The sequence below is a fragment of the Lampetra fluviatilis genome, chromosome 23 (genome assembly GCF_964198595.1).
Source record: "Lampetra fluviatilis chromosome 23, kcLamFluv1.1, whole genome shotgun sequence".
Classification (NCBI taxonomy): domain Eukaryota; kingdom Metazoa; phylum Chordata; class Hyperoartia; order Petromyzontiformes; family Petromyzontidae; genus Lampetra; species Lampetra fluviatilis.
In genome coordinates, this window is record NC_136297.1 from 6,215,019 (window position 1) to 6,230,128 (window position 15,110).

At 46.9% G+C, this 15,110-nt stretch overlaps 1 long non-coding RNA gene across 1 annotated transcript in view; it reads left to right on the forward strand.

Moving 5' to 3' along the window:
* The first annotated feature begins 5,193 nt into the window (after positions 1-5,193).
* The window catches only part of LOC144940653 (uncharacterized), a 63,207-nt gene continuing 53,290 nt past the window's right edge, over positions 5,194-15,110 (forward strand). The window contains exons 1-2 of the long non-coding RNA XR_013639151.1: positions 5,194-5,393; positions 6,154-6,216. This is a non-coding gene — a long non-coding RNA (uncharacterized LOC144940653). The remainder of the gene's footprint in view (positions 5,394-6,153; positions 6,217-15,110) is intronic.

Here is a 15,110-nt window from a genome sequence, read left to right on the forward strand (position 1 = left end):
TCAGTGACTGCTTTAGTGTTAAAATATGACGCTGTATTTTTAGGATAGTGTGTTTATAATATCATTTTATGTAGATATCCACATTTATTTAATATTTTTCTTCTGCAGTTTTTATTGAAAATGCAATATTTGTTATCTCAAAAACCTGATGCCAGATTTGGAATCAGCACCCCAAAATTACATTAAAACCGTTGGAATACCTTATGCCAGAAAAAGTGTGTTGACCAGTGTTATTAATCCTCCAACTTTCATTCAGATCAGTTGAACACGTCGGCTTAGTTCAGCTCGTTAACCCTCATCACTGAGTATCGTACACGATGCATAAACCTCACTCACACACGGACCATTAACGTCACTCACGTTAAAAAAACTAAAACACAGGTCTACATTTTCTTGGTTCTTTCGGTAAAGTCACGTAGAATGGAAATAATAAAATAATAAAAATAAAACATAATAAAATAATTCTCACGACGTTTCGGCCACAACGCAAGCAGCCGTCACTCAGGTGAAGACCAGGTCTGTCGGGGAGACAGCGTCTGAATGAAAAAAGGTCTACAATCAAACATCTCAAGATTTTTTGCTTGAAATTTGCTTTGGCGGAGCTGATGGGGACATTGGAGGAAATTCCACATTCCCACGGCGTCGGGAGGGATGGGGGACAAGACTAATCACGTGGACGTCGATTTGTTGACTGCCCACGAAGTGGTGGGCATTTGATCGATCTTGGAGCAAGTGGTAATGGTTATGACGGTTGTGATAGCGATGCAATGTTGCTTGTGTTGTTGATGGTGATTACGGTTGTGGAATATTGGGATGACAGTGGACGAAGATGATTATATAATAATGCACATGGGTGTGGTAACGAGGATGCACTTCAATGATGCCGGAGTGAATCTTGAATCTTGATTCACTACAGCAGCTCGTCTGATCTCGGAAGCTAAGCAGGTTTGAGCCTGGCCTAGTGCATGTGACCCATTCCATGTCTCTACACATGGATGGGAGAGGTGCACTTGCCGTATAGGCTTGAGCCGACAGGGGTGAACATGAGATGGCAATGGAGCAATGGATTCTTGAATCCATTTGCACGGAGATGTTGAACGTTCATCTTCTTGGTTCTTTGTTTCGGCTAAGGACCGAGCTTCGGATTGAACAAAAGAAAAACTGAATTTCGGGAATTCGTATCATTTTAACTCTGTGCGCACGGGCCAAACGCGTGTTTGTCTTCGTGAAAACAAAAGTCATTTATGGATGGCCCTATAGGTGTTCGCAAACAGCACTTGCCCCAACAGTCATTTGCGCCACTTGCGCTCCGAATCTGGCGACCCCAAGTCGGGCACCCGGTTCACGTTGATAAGCGAATATTTCGACCGGTCCTGGGCCCTTTACCTAGGTCGACTCAGCCTCAAATGAGTATCTGACGTGCTTTGTAAACATCATCTGCACTGTAGAGACAAAGGCGGCCGTTTGCAGTGACGATCTGTGATAGGTATTTCGGCGAAACGGGGGATTTTTGTTGGTCCCTGTTTGTGGATATAGGTTCCACCTGAAGACGGAAGCTTGTGTTGCCTCCGAAACGTCGTGATTTTTATTTTTTATTTTATTTTACTTTTTTTAATTTAAAATTTTTACCTACGTGACTTTACAGAAAAAAAACCTAAGAATATGAATGTGGATATAGGTGTTAAGGTATGTACCATGGGAATTATATAACGTAGGCGAGTATGTACCATGTGAGTGTGTGTTTGTGTGTTGCATAAGCGTATTAATGTGTGCATGTGTGCGTCTTTGGGAGGAGAGTGGTGGCGCAGTGGTTAGCGCACTGCACTCCAAACCCGGGTTCGATTCCCGCTCACGGTCCACATCGGTGACGAGTATCTGAACCGGTCCTGGGCCTCCCCTACGTCGACTCAGCCTTACAATGAGTACCTGGTGCGGTGTGTAAACATCGTTACTGTGGTGTGGGCTCTGGCGTGCTATGCCGGTCTTCTTCACAGCTGCTACTCGCTCACGTAATTTCCCCCCACCAGTCCGTTAACGTGGATACGGGGATTTTTTTACGTGTCTTTGTTTGACGTATGTAGTATGTGTTTGACTGTAGTGTATGCGTGTGTATGCAGGTGCACGTGTGTATGTGTACTGTGTGTGCGTGTCGTGCGAGTACGTACATGTGTGAATTGTTGTTTGCTTATTGTTAACAATACTTGCCACAAACGTAGTTTGAAGCTATACGGGGGATCTTTGTATTTATGTTGTGTGTGTGTGTGGGAGCGGTGGTGCAGTGGTGGGCACGCTGCGTAACGATCCTGGCCACCCGAATTAGATTCCCGCTCACGACCACCGACGCCAAAGGCCAAAATCTCTCCCCTAGGTCGACTCAGCCTGAAAACGATGCGATGTGTAAACATTGCTTGGGAGACAATGGCTTGCTGGTGGTGATGCTGTCCACACCACCGCCTCGTGCCCGGTCGCCGGCATTCATAGGTGCGGTTCGCTAACAGCACTTGCCCCAACAGTCTGTCAAGGCTACACGGGGGATCTTTGCCTTGTGTGTTTGTGTGTGGGCGGTTGTGCCCTGCCCCATTGAGGGAAATTCCCTTTTTTTTTCAAACAACTGACAAGTTCTCTATCTGGCTTTGTGTTAATCTCAGTGCTCGACTCACTCGCATGCACACTCACTCACTTGCATTCGCATCCGTATATACACTCACTCACATGTACAATCACTCACTTGCATGGACGCTCACAGACACACTCACGCAAACCTTCACTCACAAATACACTCATACATTCACTCACAAATACACTCACTCATACATTCACTCACAAATACACTCATACATTCACTCACAAATACACTCACTCATACATTCACTCACAAATACACTCACTCATACATTCACTCACAAATACACTCACTCATACATTCACTCACTCACATATACACTCACTCATACATTCACTCACAAATACACTCACTCATACATTCACTCACAAATACACTCACTCATACATTCACTCACAAATACACTCACTCATACATTCACTCACAAATACACTCACTCATACATTCACTCACAAATACACTCACTCATACATTCACTCACATGTACACTCACTCATACATTCACTCACAAATACACTCACTCATACATTCACTCACAAATACACTCACTCATACATTCACTCACATGTACACTCACTCATACATTCACAAATACACTCACTCATACATTCACTCACAAATACACTCATTCACAAATTCACTCACAAATACACTCACTCATACATTCACTCACATGTACACTCACTCATACATTCACTCACATGTACACTCACTCATACATTCACTCACAAATACACTCACTCATACATTCACTCACATGTACACTCACTCATACATTCACTCACAAATACACTCACTCATACATTCACTCACAAATACACTCACTCATACATTCACTCACAAATACACTCACTCATACATTCACTCACAAATACACTCACTCATACATTCACTCACAAATACACTCACTCATACATTCACTCACATGTACACTCACTCATACATTCACTCACAAATACACTCACTCATACATTCACTCACAAATACACTCACTCATACATTCACTCACATGTACACTCACTCATACATTCACTCACAAATACACTCACTCATACATTCACTCACAAATACACTCACTCATACATTCACTCACAAATACACTCACTCATACATTCACTCACAAATACACTCACTCATACATTCACTCACAAATACACTCACTCATACATTCACTCACATGTACACTCACTCATACATTCACTCACAAATACACTCACTCATACATTCACTCACAAATACACTCACTCATACATTCACTCACAAATACACTCACTCATACATTCACCCACAAATACACTCACTCATACATTCACTCACATATACACTCACTCATACATTCACTCACAAATACACTCACTCATACATTCACTCACAAATACACTCACTCATACATTCACTCACAAATACACTCACTCATACATTCACTCACAAATACACTCACTCATACATTCACTCACATGTACACTCACTCATACATTCACTCACAAATACACTCACTCATACATTCACTCACAAATACACTCACTCATACATTCACTCACAAATACACTCACTCATACATTCACTCACAAATACACTCACTCATACATTCACTCACAAATACACTCACTCATACATTCACTCACAAATACACTCACTCATACATTCACTCACAAATACACTCACTCATACATTCACTCACAAATACACTCACTCATACATTTACTCACAAATACACTCACTCATACATTCACTCACATATACACTCACTCATACATTCACTCACAAATACACTCACTCATACATTCACTCACAAATACACTCACTCATACATTCACTCACAAATACACTCATACATTCACTCACAAATACACTCACTCATACATTCACTCACATATACACTCACTCATACATTCACTCACAAATACACTCACTCATACATTCACTCACAAATACACTCACTCATACATTCACTCACAAATACACTCACTCATACATTCACTCACAAATACACTCACTCATACATTCACTCACAAATACACTCACTCATACATTCACTCACAATTACACTCACTCATACATTTACTCACAAATACACTCACTCATACATTCACTCACATATACACTCACTCATACATTCACTCACAATTACACTCACTCATGTACACTCACTCGCATGTACACTAACTCACTCACATGTACACTCAATCACATATACATTCACTCACATGTACAAAGACACATACACTCACATGAACACTCACATGTACACTCACCTACATGTACACTCACTCACATGTACACTCACTCACATGTACACTCAGATATCGACTCACACACTCACTCACTCGCTCACACGTCCACCACTCACTCAACCACTCACCCATTCAGCCTCTCACTCCACCACACGAACCCTTCGTTCCACCAAGCCGCACGTCTCTCGACTCCTTCCAAAACGGGAAGTTGTCTCGGCTCATCCTGTGGATCTATCGTCGAATACGCGTGAAGAAGATGCCATTGTCGGTGGTTACACGAGGTGGGGTGTGGGTGGGGGGAGTTTGGTTGCCTCCGAAGCTCAACACGTGGATGATGATGATGGTGGTGGACAAGAAGAGATGGAGCAGTAGGACATCGATGTTTGAGACAGCCACGGACGAAGCGGGTTTCGCCCCGGTGGCTGGGTGGGGAGTGGTGGTGGTGGAGGTCGACATCGTTGGAGGGAGACTCGGCCCCAATGGGCGGATGGAGATCGCCGAGGACGTGAGGCTCACGACATCTCAGCGCTCACCAGGTGAGGAGTGTCACGCGGCGTTCTCGCGGCCCCGGAGTGCGAGTGACAGTTCCGATGATGCGGCCCCATTGGCGATGGTTACGACGACATTGAGAATGACTCAATGGACGTTCGACTTTCTTTTGTTCTCGTTCCACCTCCACCTCCACCCCCCACGTCTCTCGTTTGTAGCTTTGTCCCGTGTCCATTAGTCCACCGCTTCTGTTGCTACCCAGTTATATTCTTGTTGGGCGTGATGGCAGTAGCTTCAGCAGCAGCAGTGTGGTTAAGGAGCTCGATTGGTCAATATTGAGGTCTGCTCCTGGCCACGGTGAGAGGGCTTCAAGCAGCGAGAGAGAGAGAGAGAGTTCGTGTCGTGTCGCTCCTCCTCCGTTGAAGGAGCGCAAACCACAGTGGGTTTACTCTGCGGTCAATATCTTGGTTTGCGTGTCCACATACGTACTGCTGTGGCTTGTCTTCAATAGATCTCTATGTATCAGAGTCTCTGTGTATCTCTATCGTCTTCTACGTACGTGGTCTCTATGGGTTTGCTATACGGTCCATTGTTTGGGTCGTATGACCACAATCGCACTGTACTGTGGCTTGTCAACACATCTGTATGGGTCTCTACGAGTCTAGATGAGACTTTGTATGTCTGTAGACATCTCTGTGTGTCTCTGTGTGTCTCTGTGTGTTTACTGTAGTATGTGGTCAATAGTTTGAGTTGAGTGACCACAATCTCACCACCGTGGCTTGCGTCGTTTTCGTTGCACTCACGAAGGATCGGCCCGGTTCATGGTGGTCTGATGATGCGATTGATGGTGACACCGGTGAGCGGGAGTGGGTGAGTAGGCGAGTGAGAGGGCGAGTGAGTGAACTGGTGAGTGGGTTGATGGTTGACCCAGTGCCTAGTCAAGGAGGGCGTGCGATGTTTGGGGTCTCGAACGAGGTGTTTGTTGGGTGGGGGGGTGGGGGGGTGTTGAACCCCTACGCGTGGTCGCACCATCTGTTAGGAGGTCCGTTTATCGACACCTCAAGCACAACCAAATATCGTCGCCTCGACGTAGCGGACGTCACTCACTTGAACCCAGCCTCGTCACCAAAATGTGGAACTTGGCTCTAACGTTGACCCAACGTTGGCATGTTTACCGGGGCGTTGTGTCATTAGCGCCAAGGCTCAATATCGCCCCCTGTGATGGTGCCCTTGACAACAACAATCACGACGACGACGTTTAAGACGCGAGTCAAAGGCGTGGACATATTTTCCGGACATGAGCCTCGGACAGCTCCGGCTAAAAATGAAGCCCCCTCACCCCCACCACCACCACCCTTTCTCATTTACATAATAGTGATATTTTATATTGATAAATTTTCGATAGTCGATAATCGAGTTCTACACGCGATTGGTTGAGCCGCGTGACTGAGAGAGGGGGTAACTACGTAGCATCACCCGTCTTGAGATCGCAAACATTGGCGACCCATTTAAAATTCACCGGACACAATACAGAATGTTTTTACCATCTTTTTTATTAATGTAAGACCCAGGTTAAAAAAAAAAACGTAGACATTTCTCGAGATTGTATTGTATGGTAGGAGGGTATTTGCAGTAACATTTCGATTTAAAGCTTTCGTGACTGCAGGGATTCATCTTCTTGGTTCTTTCGGTAAAGTCACGTAGAATGGAAATAATAAAATAATAAAAATAAAACATGATAAAAACGTCGTGAGAATTATATAATACACGAACATAATATGACTTTGAGACCCCCCACCACCTACACATTCCACAAGTAGTGACTAATCCCATATCTCCATTTGTCATCAATATGCTAAATTCCTCTGTTGATATGTAAACTCCTTTGTCAAGGCGCTCTCCTCCTCCGAACCAGCTTAAAAATACGCTGCCAAGCTTAGCGGTACTCTTAGTTCTTTCGGTAAAGTCACGTAGGTCAAAAATGAAATTAAAATTAATAAAAATAAAACAATAAAAATCACGACGTTTCGGAGGCAACACAAGCTTCCGTCTTTTTTTTTTCACCTGAAGACGGAAGCTTGTGTTGCCTCCGAAACGTCGTCATTTTTATTGTTTTATTTTTATTTATTTTTATTTCATTTTTGACCTACGTGACTTTACCCAAAGAACTAAGAGTATGAATCCTTGCAGTCACGAAAGCTTCAAATCTAAGCTTAGCGGTGTCCATTAGGACGCTGTCTTTCCGACAGACGTGTTCTTCACCTGAGGACGGCTGCTTGCGATGTGGCCGAAACGTCGTGAGAATTGTATCTTATTATGTTTAATTTTTATTATTTTATTATTTCCCTTCTACGTGACTTTACCGAAAGAACCAAGAATATTAATCCATGCAGTCACAAAAGCTTGAAATCGAAATTTCTCGAGATGTTTATGGTACCCGTCTGGGACTCAAACCTCCGTCCTATTATTTATCATTCATGTTTATATGATCCCAACTCGGGGGTTAATTTCTCACGGAATACTGTATTTTCTGGGGGTCCCCACACCGCCCCGAACCCCCACCACCGTAGCGAGCATTTTCCGGAGCTCAGACCGGGACAGCTCCAACTTTTTATTCAGCCCCTTCCCAACTCGTGAGTAATTCGTTGTAAAGGGAATCGAAAGCAATAGATTCTCACACGCGATTCCCATTCGACTTAACTCTGGAATCGATTCGGCGACACCCGCCTGTTAAACCGATATACAGTGACAACATTGTCAGCGAACTTTGGACGGACTGATAATTATATTTACACGTGCTTACCTAGTTAAGCCTCACTGAGTCTCAAGACCCCTTTTCTAAACAATTTAAACCTTGTTTTATTTTACCACTGGGCTATATAGCTCTCTTTCGGCCATATAACTCAACAAAAATGGCTTCTCATCACGTGGAAATTCAGAGTAGACAAATACTGTAAACGCATGTTTCTAAACGTGGAGGGAAAACAATCGAAGCACCCGGAGAAAAATCCACACGACCACGGGGAGAGTGACACGCAAACTCCAAATATACAGCAGCAGGCGTCAGGGTCAGGGTCAGGGTCAAACCCACGACCTCCTGTATACCATGCGAAGTAGTTAACATCTCCTAGCCACCCAATGGTCCTGCCACAATTTTTCGCAGGAGGGAGCGATGGTGTTGCCGCTGTGGGGTTGTATTTTTATTTCTCCAATTAAAAGTCATTTTGTGGTCGAATTTTGACCATGACGGCCTCGCACAATGGCCTAACCACTCTTGCGAATAAACGCTCCCTGTGTGAAGCAGATGGCCCCGTAGTTTGTTTTTACTGCAGTATTAAACAGGGCGGCCGCTGCCTTTCGAACTGCTAACTTCTGTGCAACGAGCGGGCGAACGCTCAGACAGGCACGTCACACGCAAAATGACCGCGCACGCATTCACCATGTTAACACCTTTATTTAAAAAATATATATACAATGTAGAAAGAATGTACAACGGATGTTGATAATGTACACCAGGAATTTCCCACGGTCCGATTATGTTTTTCTGAAAAAATATATATTTCATTTACAATTTACATCCCGTGCCGTCAAACCACTGCTGGATGAAGGCTTCACCCCAACGACGGCCCGTGTGTCGATCACGGGAGGGCTGTTTGACCATACTTGACCACGCTGATCAGTGGAGGCGTTTTAGTGGAGTGGGTAGGTGAGTATATAGCAGTCCAAGATGTCGAACTCGGGCCGCCAAGGATTCATCGTGGAGTGCGCTAACCACTGCGCCAGCACTCCCCACTACTGAGCGATTCGTTTTCGTGTCGGCTTGTTTTCAACAAGACGTGAATCACCGTGTGGTTAAACCACCGTGAGTAGATATTAGAATCCTTGACCGTTTATTGCATTCGCATTCCGGCGAACAAAATTATCCGCGAGGCTCAACCGTGACACGTGACGATGCAGCTGTCAGCCCCTCCCCCTTCCTCCATCGTTCACGCCCACTTTTAGATAACCACGCCTACTCAACCACTAGCTCTCTTTCATAGCAAATCGTTTGCGTGTGATGAGAACAAGGACCTTGGACAAATCGTCCTGTGTTTTTGTTTGGTTGTGCGCCACTCTCAACCATCACCGAATCATTGTCTTGAATGCAACATCTTACCTCGTAGTCGGGAAAGGTTTACGATGGCACCTCGGATATTTTAAACAACACCGAGCCAAGAATTTGTTCCTTTATCACGCGAATAAATACCGGCGCTCACCTTTATAATCTCTTCATTGGCAACTCTCGTTTTACGGTGTAAATGAAATCATGGCCTGGTAGCAGAGGAGGTTCGCAGTGGCTGTGTCAGAGACACTGAGTCAGAGCACCGCATTCCACGTCTCTTTGCATTTACCCCACCCATAATGCCCCATGACACGTTGCAACTTTTTTTTGTTACAATACCGGCATTACTCCGTGCATTGAAAATGGACCCATGGTTATTATGGAGTGCTTTCTTTCAAATAACATCTGGCAGCCCAGCGGCATTTGCCCAACAAGGCCCTACCCCCCGGTCCAGAGTTTGTCTCGCTCTAAATTAACGCCACTGGATAGTATTTGCCCGGAGAGGCCAATGGGGCCCGTTGCATTAAAACATATACTGTGCATATATATATCTGGCATCCCAAAAATCACGTGACTTGTGTGTGGACACGCCCACTCCGAGTCCCTCCCCCTGTGAAAACAGACGCCGCTCCGGCGTGCAGCTCACTTCAGCTCAGCTCCCTCCTTCTCTCTTCTCCCTCTCTCATCATCGTCATCATCATCGTCATCATCATCTCATCCCCGACATCTTGGCCCGGTTATTTCCTTCTTTCTTTTGTGCCCCTTCCTGACCAGAGCGCCTTCGTTGCACTCCCTCTTTGCCTCTCTGGAAATTCTATTCCCGAGTATCGCTGTGCATGCACTGAGTAACTCGACATGAGTAGCCCTTTGCTGAATGAAGACCTCCCTCCGTTGTGTAGCGCATGGGCATTGTTCGACTTTTCTTCACCACTCTGGCCAGTGCAGATTGGGGGAGGTGGGTGTAAACGGAGGTCCACACGATCGATTCCTGCTGCTTCTTTACGCCAATGATTTTGACCGCGGCTGGGAATCGAACTCAGGTTCACTCAGGTTCACTGAGTTCGTAGCGCAGTTGCCCCAACCGTTCTGCCACCGCTCCACCACCTGAAATACTACTTTTAAATCATCCAGATTGAAAGACTGATTTCTTTAGAACCGCTTTTTGTGTTTAGTTTGTTGTCCTCCGACACACGTCCGATTAGCACGGTCGGCTACGTACGGTGCGAAAGAAGTTCTACGTACATACAGTATACATTGTCCTGTAAAAAATAAAAAAAATTTCACTTCTTGGAAATTAAGAGTATTTTAATGTTGGGAGAAACGGGACAGATGTATCTCCCGGCTAATAAATGTGACACGGCCCAACGGCAGTGCGTCCACCGCTCGTTGCAGAGATTCACGGTTATACTCTAGTAGTCAGCCCTGGTTAACGCTGCGGGTGTAATTAGCCTTGAAAAATACCACCGTACGCCATTATCTGCTTCACTCACAGCGGATAGTAAAGATCGCGTGGCATCGTTCGAAACGAGTTTGCCAACGTGTGCCGCTGCCGGCGCCGTCATGGTCCAAAGTTTGCCAAATGAATTATGTTTTATTCTATTGCGGATAGTCAACAGTAGCCCCCCTCCCCGCTCACCAACCCCCTCCTCCATCCCAGCTGGGAGACGAATGCCCACCGAACAGGCTCCAGTGCCAAGGCACCTCGTGCCGTGCAGGAAAACTGCCGCTGGGGGTGCCCACTCGATTGTGTCGAGGGATGAGATGTGGATGCTAAAGATGCTTCGAGTTGCCGAGGTGTGTAAGCGAGCGCAGATATCGATGTCAAAAAAAGAATACATTCACGACCATCGGCAATAAACCGTAATAACCTCCTCTTCGTCGGTAGTAACGAGGTTGTGCGATGTTGCAAACTTGACGTGGCTTTCACGACACATCTCGTCATCGATGCATCGAGTCGTCGCTGATTCTGCAGGCCCACGCGACGCACGCACATGAGACTCGACTCTTTCGCCCAATGGGTTCACGTCACCCTCTGCACAGCCACTAGAGGCCGCTACCACTCACCACAGTGTTACCACGACGACGATGATGATGATAATAATCGATCATCTTCTTGGTTCTTTCGGTAAAGTCGTCACGTAGAAGGGAAGTAATAAAAGAATAAAAATAAAACATCATAAAATACAATTCTCACGACGTTTCGGCCACAATGCAAGCAGCCGTCCTCAGGTGAAGACCAGGTCTGTCGGGGGGAGAGACAGCGTCGAGAATTATTTTATTATGTTTTATTTTTATTATTTTATTACTTCCCTTCTACGTGACTTTACCGAAAGAACCAAGAAGATGAATCCCTGCAGTCACGAAAGAAGCTTGAAATCGAAAAATAATCGATCACCGAATACAATCGCGAGCTAGAATGGTCACGAACCGTGGAATACGATGGATTTCAGAGCGGCGAGAGAGAGAGATGAGAGAGGTGCTGCTGCTACTGCTGCCCTGGGAAATCATTAAGAAGTCTTCATGATTGACTTGAGGCACCATCATCAAGTCAATCGTGATGACTGTACAATGCACTTGCACACAGTAGTCCTCTGTGTAGTTCCGTCTTGTGGTTGCTGAGCCATGAACTCATTTCTTTAGAACTGCCTTTTGCTGTTTCGTTTGTTGCCCTTCCCACGCACCTCCGATTATCACGCTTGGCTACACGTACGGTGCGAAAGAAGTTCAACAGAATCATCAGAATACGCGTATCCATTTCACCTCGCCACATTTTTGAGCCGAGTGGACTTCCCTCAGAGGTGGGCCATGATCGGTCCCTCGTTTCAGGCCGAGTAGACCTAAACGTGCCCCGCACACACACCGAGGTTGATCACGTCAGTGCGAAGGACAAAGCCGGCGGGCATCTCGCCGCCCTCAGGAGTGCTGTTCGTCGCTGGCCGCCCGGCGTTTTGAGGCTCAGCAACCGTCATTTATAAAAACAACAACAAACATCGTCGACTGTGGACGTTCATTTCAGGCTGAGTCAACCCGGTTCCACATTCCAAGTTGACAGAGAAGTCCTCCCATGAGTGTCCGGTGGTCAATTCAGCAGGTCGACCTCGCAGAAGTCTTTATTGGTCCCTCATTTCTGTCTGAGTCGACCTAGAGGTGTTCCTTCGCTGGAGTTGACCGAGAGGTGTTTCCTGGGCCGAGTTCGACCTCGACGCGTTGCACTTGAGTCCGAATCGACGTCAGAGCTGCTCCGTGTCGCTCGCGATCCATTTCTGGCTGAGTCGACCTAGGGGAGGTATTTTGCAGTCACTCAATTCCAGTCTTGAGTCGAACGAGGCGTAGCTCCCATTTCAGTCTGAGTCGACCTGAGAGCTGCACAGGCTCACGTACATGCTCAAGCAGCCGCGAATGGCCTTGATGAAATCTTTACGTTTCAGTATCGTCTGAATCTGCGCCTGTTTCACGCAAACACACACAAAGACAAAGATCCCCCGGATAGCCTTTGACATACCGTTGGGGCAAGTGCAAGTTCGCGAGCACCGATGAAGGCCGACGGGGTGTGGGTGGTCAACGCCACGCCCGACCGCCTTTGTCTCCCCAGTGGCGATGTTGACACACCGCACCATGTACGCACACACACACACAGAGCACCAGTTACAATACACGCTTAGACGGCAGGTGGCGACATTGGACCGCGAGCTATACACAGCATCGCTGTCTATGGCGTCCTTTCGACCCTCCGACACTTCACGTGGCCTCAAAGTGCACCCAGCCTGGCGCGAGTGGCGTGGTGACGTCAACGGCACTTTGTGGCGAATGGCGGCTGTTGTTGCGGCTGGTGTGCTGTCAGGTGATGGAGCCGTTGTAGGGAGAGTGGAGAGATTCCCACACTTGGGCATTGTGCTCATGACCAGCTCTGGTTTGACAGCAGAGGTCTCACACCTGGCGGCATTATCCTTGTCATCGTCTGCGTAACGCTGCGAGGAAGCTACCTGGCCTGTCGCTCCATACGAAGCTTTGGATAGTCACGGCCAGTCGTGCCCTCCCTTTTCGATGCTTGCGGAACATGGACCCCTCTAATGGAATATCTGCGCCGGTTAAAAACATTCAGGCTGGCCTGCCTAAGATCCATCCTGGGTTTAACCAGTCAGGTTTGTGTCAGAAGCTCACAAATCCTTGAAAGATCTGGACACATTCCCATCAGTTGGCTGGGTCATGTGGCCCGCATGCCCAGCCATCACATGCCCAAGTAGTTTATGTTTGGCCAGATAGAGGGGGCTAAATGGGTGCTACACGGGCTAGAAAAGAGATGTACTGATGCGGAACAGGAGGATGTGGAGCTGAGTGGACTTGCCGATGACTGGTACCAGCGGTGTCAAAATCGGCCTCTGTGGAGGAGGCTCGTGAAGGACGCTACTGGGCAGTTGGAGGCCGTCGCCCTCCAACAACAACGGAGGGCGGAGGAGCGACGCTCACAACAACGAGCGGAGCGCCGGGTGGCTAAAATTCAGCAAGTTGGCACGGTAGGGGGCACAGCTGATGCATCTGCCAATCATCTCAGTCAACCCATGGCACTTGGGTCTGTCGCATGACCTCTTGTCAGCGAGCCGTCGACGCTTGACGTGCACTCGAAGTGCACCTGGCCTGGCACAAGTGCCGCGGTGACGTCAACGTCACTTCGTGGCGGTTGTTGTGCTGTAGGTGTAGAGCAGTGGTTCCTAAACTGGGGTGCACGTACCCCCTGGGGTTACAGGGCGCGAGACACGCCAGATTTTTGTCGACGGTGAATCATCGAATAAAAATGTAAGCACGGGCAGGTAAGTGGAACTAAGTTTCGATTTAAAGCTTCTTTCGTGTCTGCAGGGATTCATTTTCTTGGTTCTTTCGGTAAAGTCACGTAGAATGGAAATAATAAAATAATAAAAATAAAACATAATAAAATAATTCTCACGACGTTTCGGCCACAACGCAAGCAGCCGTCCTCAGGTGGAGAGCAGGTCTGTCGAGTAGTGGCCGAAACGTCGTGAGAATTATTTTATTATGTTTTAGTTGTATTATTTTATTATTTACATTCGACGTGACTTTACCGAAAGAACCAAGAAGATAAGTGGAACTACTTTGTTTCATCAAACCCGTGTGTTCTTTGGCATTATTTTTAAAAAAAAGTTACGATAGAGAACCAAACGGGTGCAAGGCTGAAATAATAAAGGTGAAAAACCACAGGTGTAGAGAGGCTCGTGCAAGTATATCATTTTCGGTTGAGTCGACCTAACGGAGGCCCGGAACCGGTTCAGATAGTCGTCATTGATGTCAGCTGAGAGCGGGTCATCGGGTTTGTAGTGCAGGGTGCCAACCAATGCCTACAGCCCTGCAAGAGGCTCTCGGGAAATCTTTCCCTTCGTATCGATATTCCTGCTGACGGATATTTTAACTGGTTCTGGGTCTCCCCTTGGTCGACTCAGCCGTTAATAAGGCGTGTAAACCGTCGCCATCCGAGGTCACAAAGGCGTTCCGTGGTGCTCTGCCACCCACCCCCCTCGTGTGCCGTGCCGGCCTCCTCCGTTGGGCGCCGTGTGTATGTGATGTGGGGTGTCTCACCCTCTCCGGGGCTGGACATTCCTTCAGTATCTCGGCCCTCAGCCTGGTCAACATTATAGGGGGAGACCGGCCG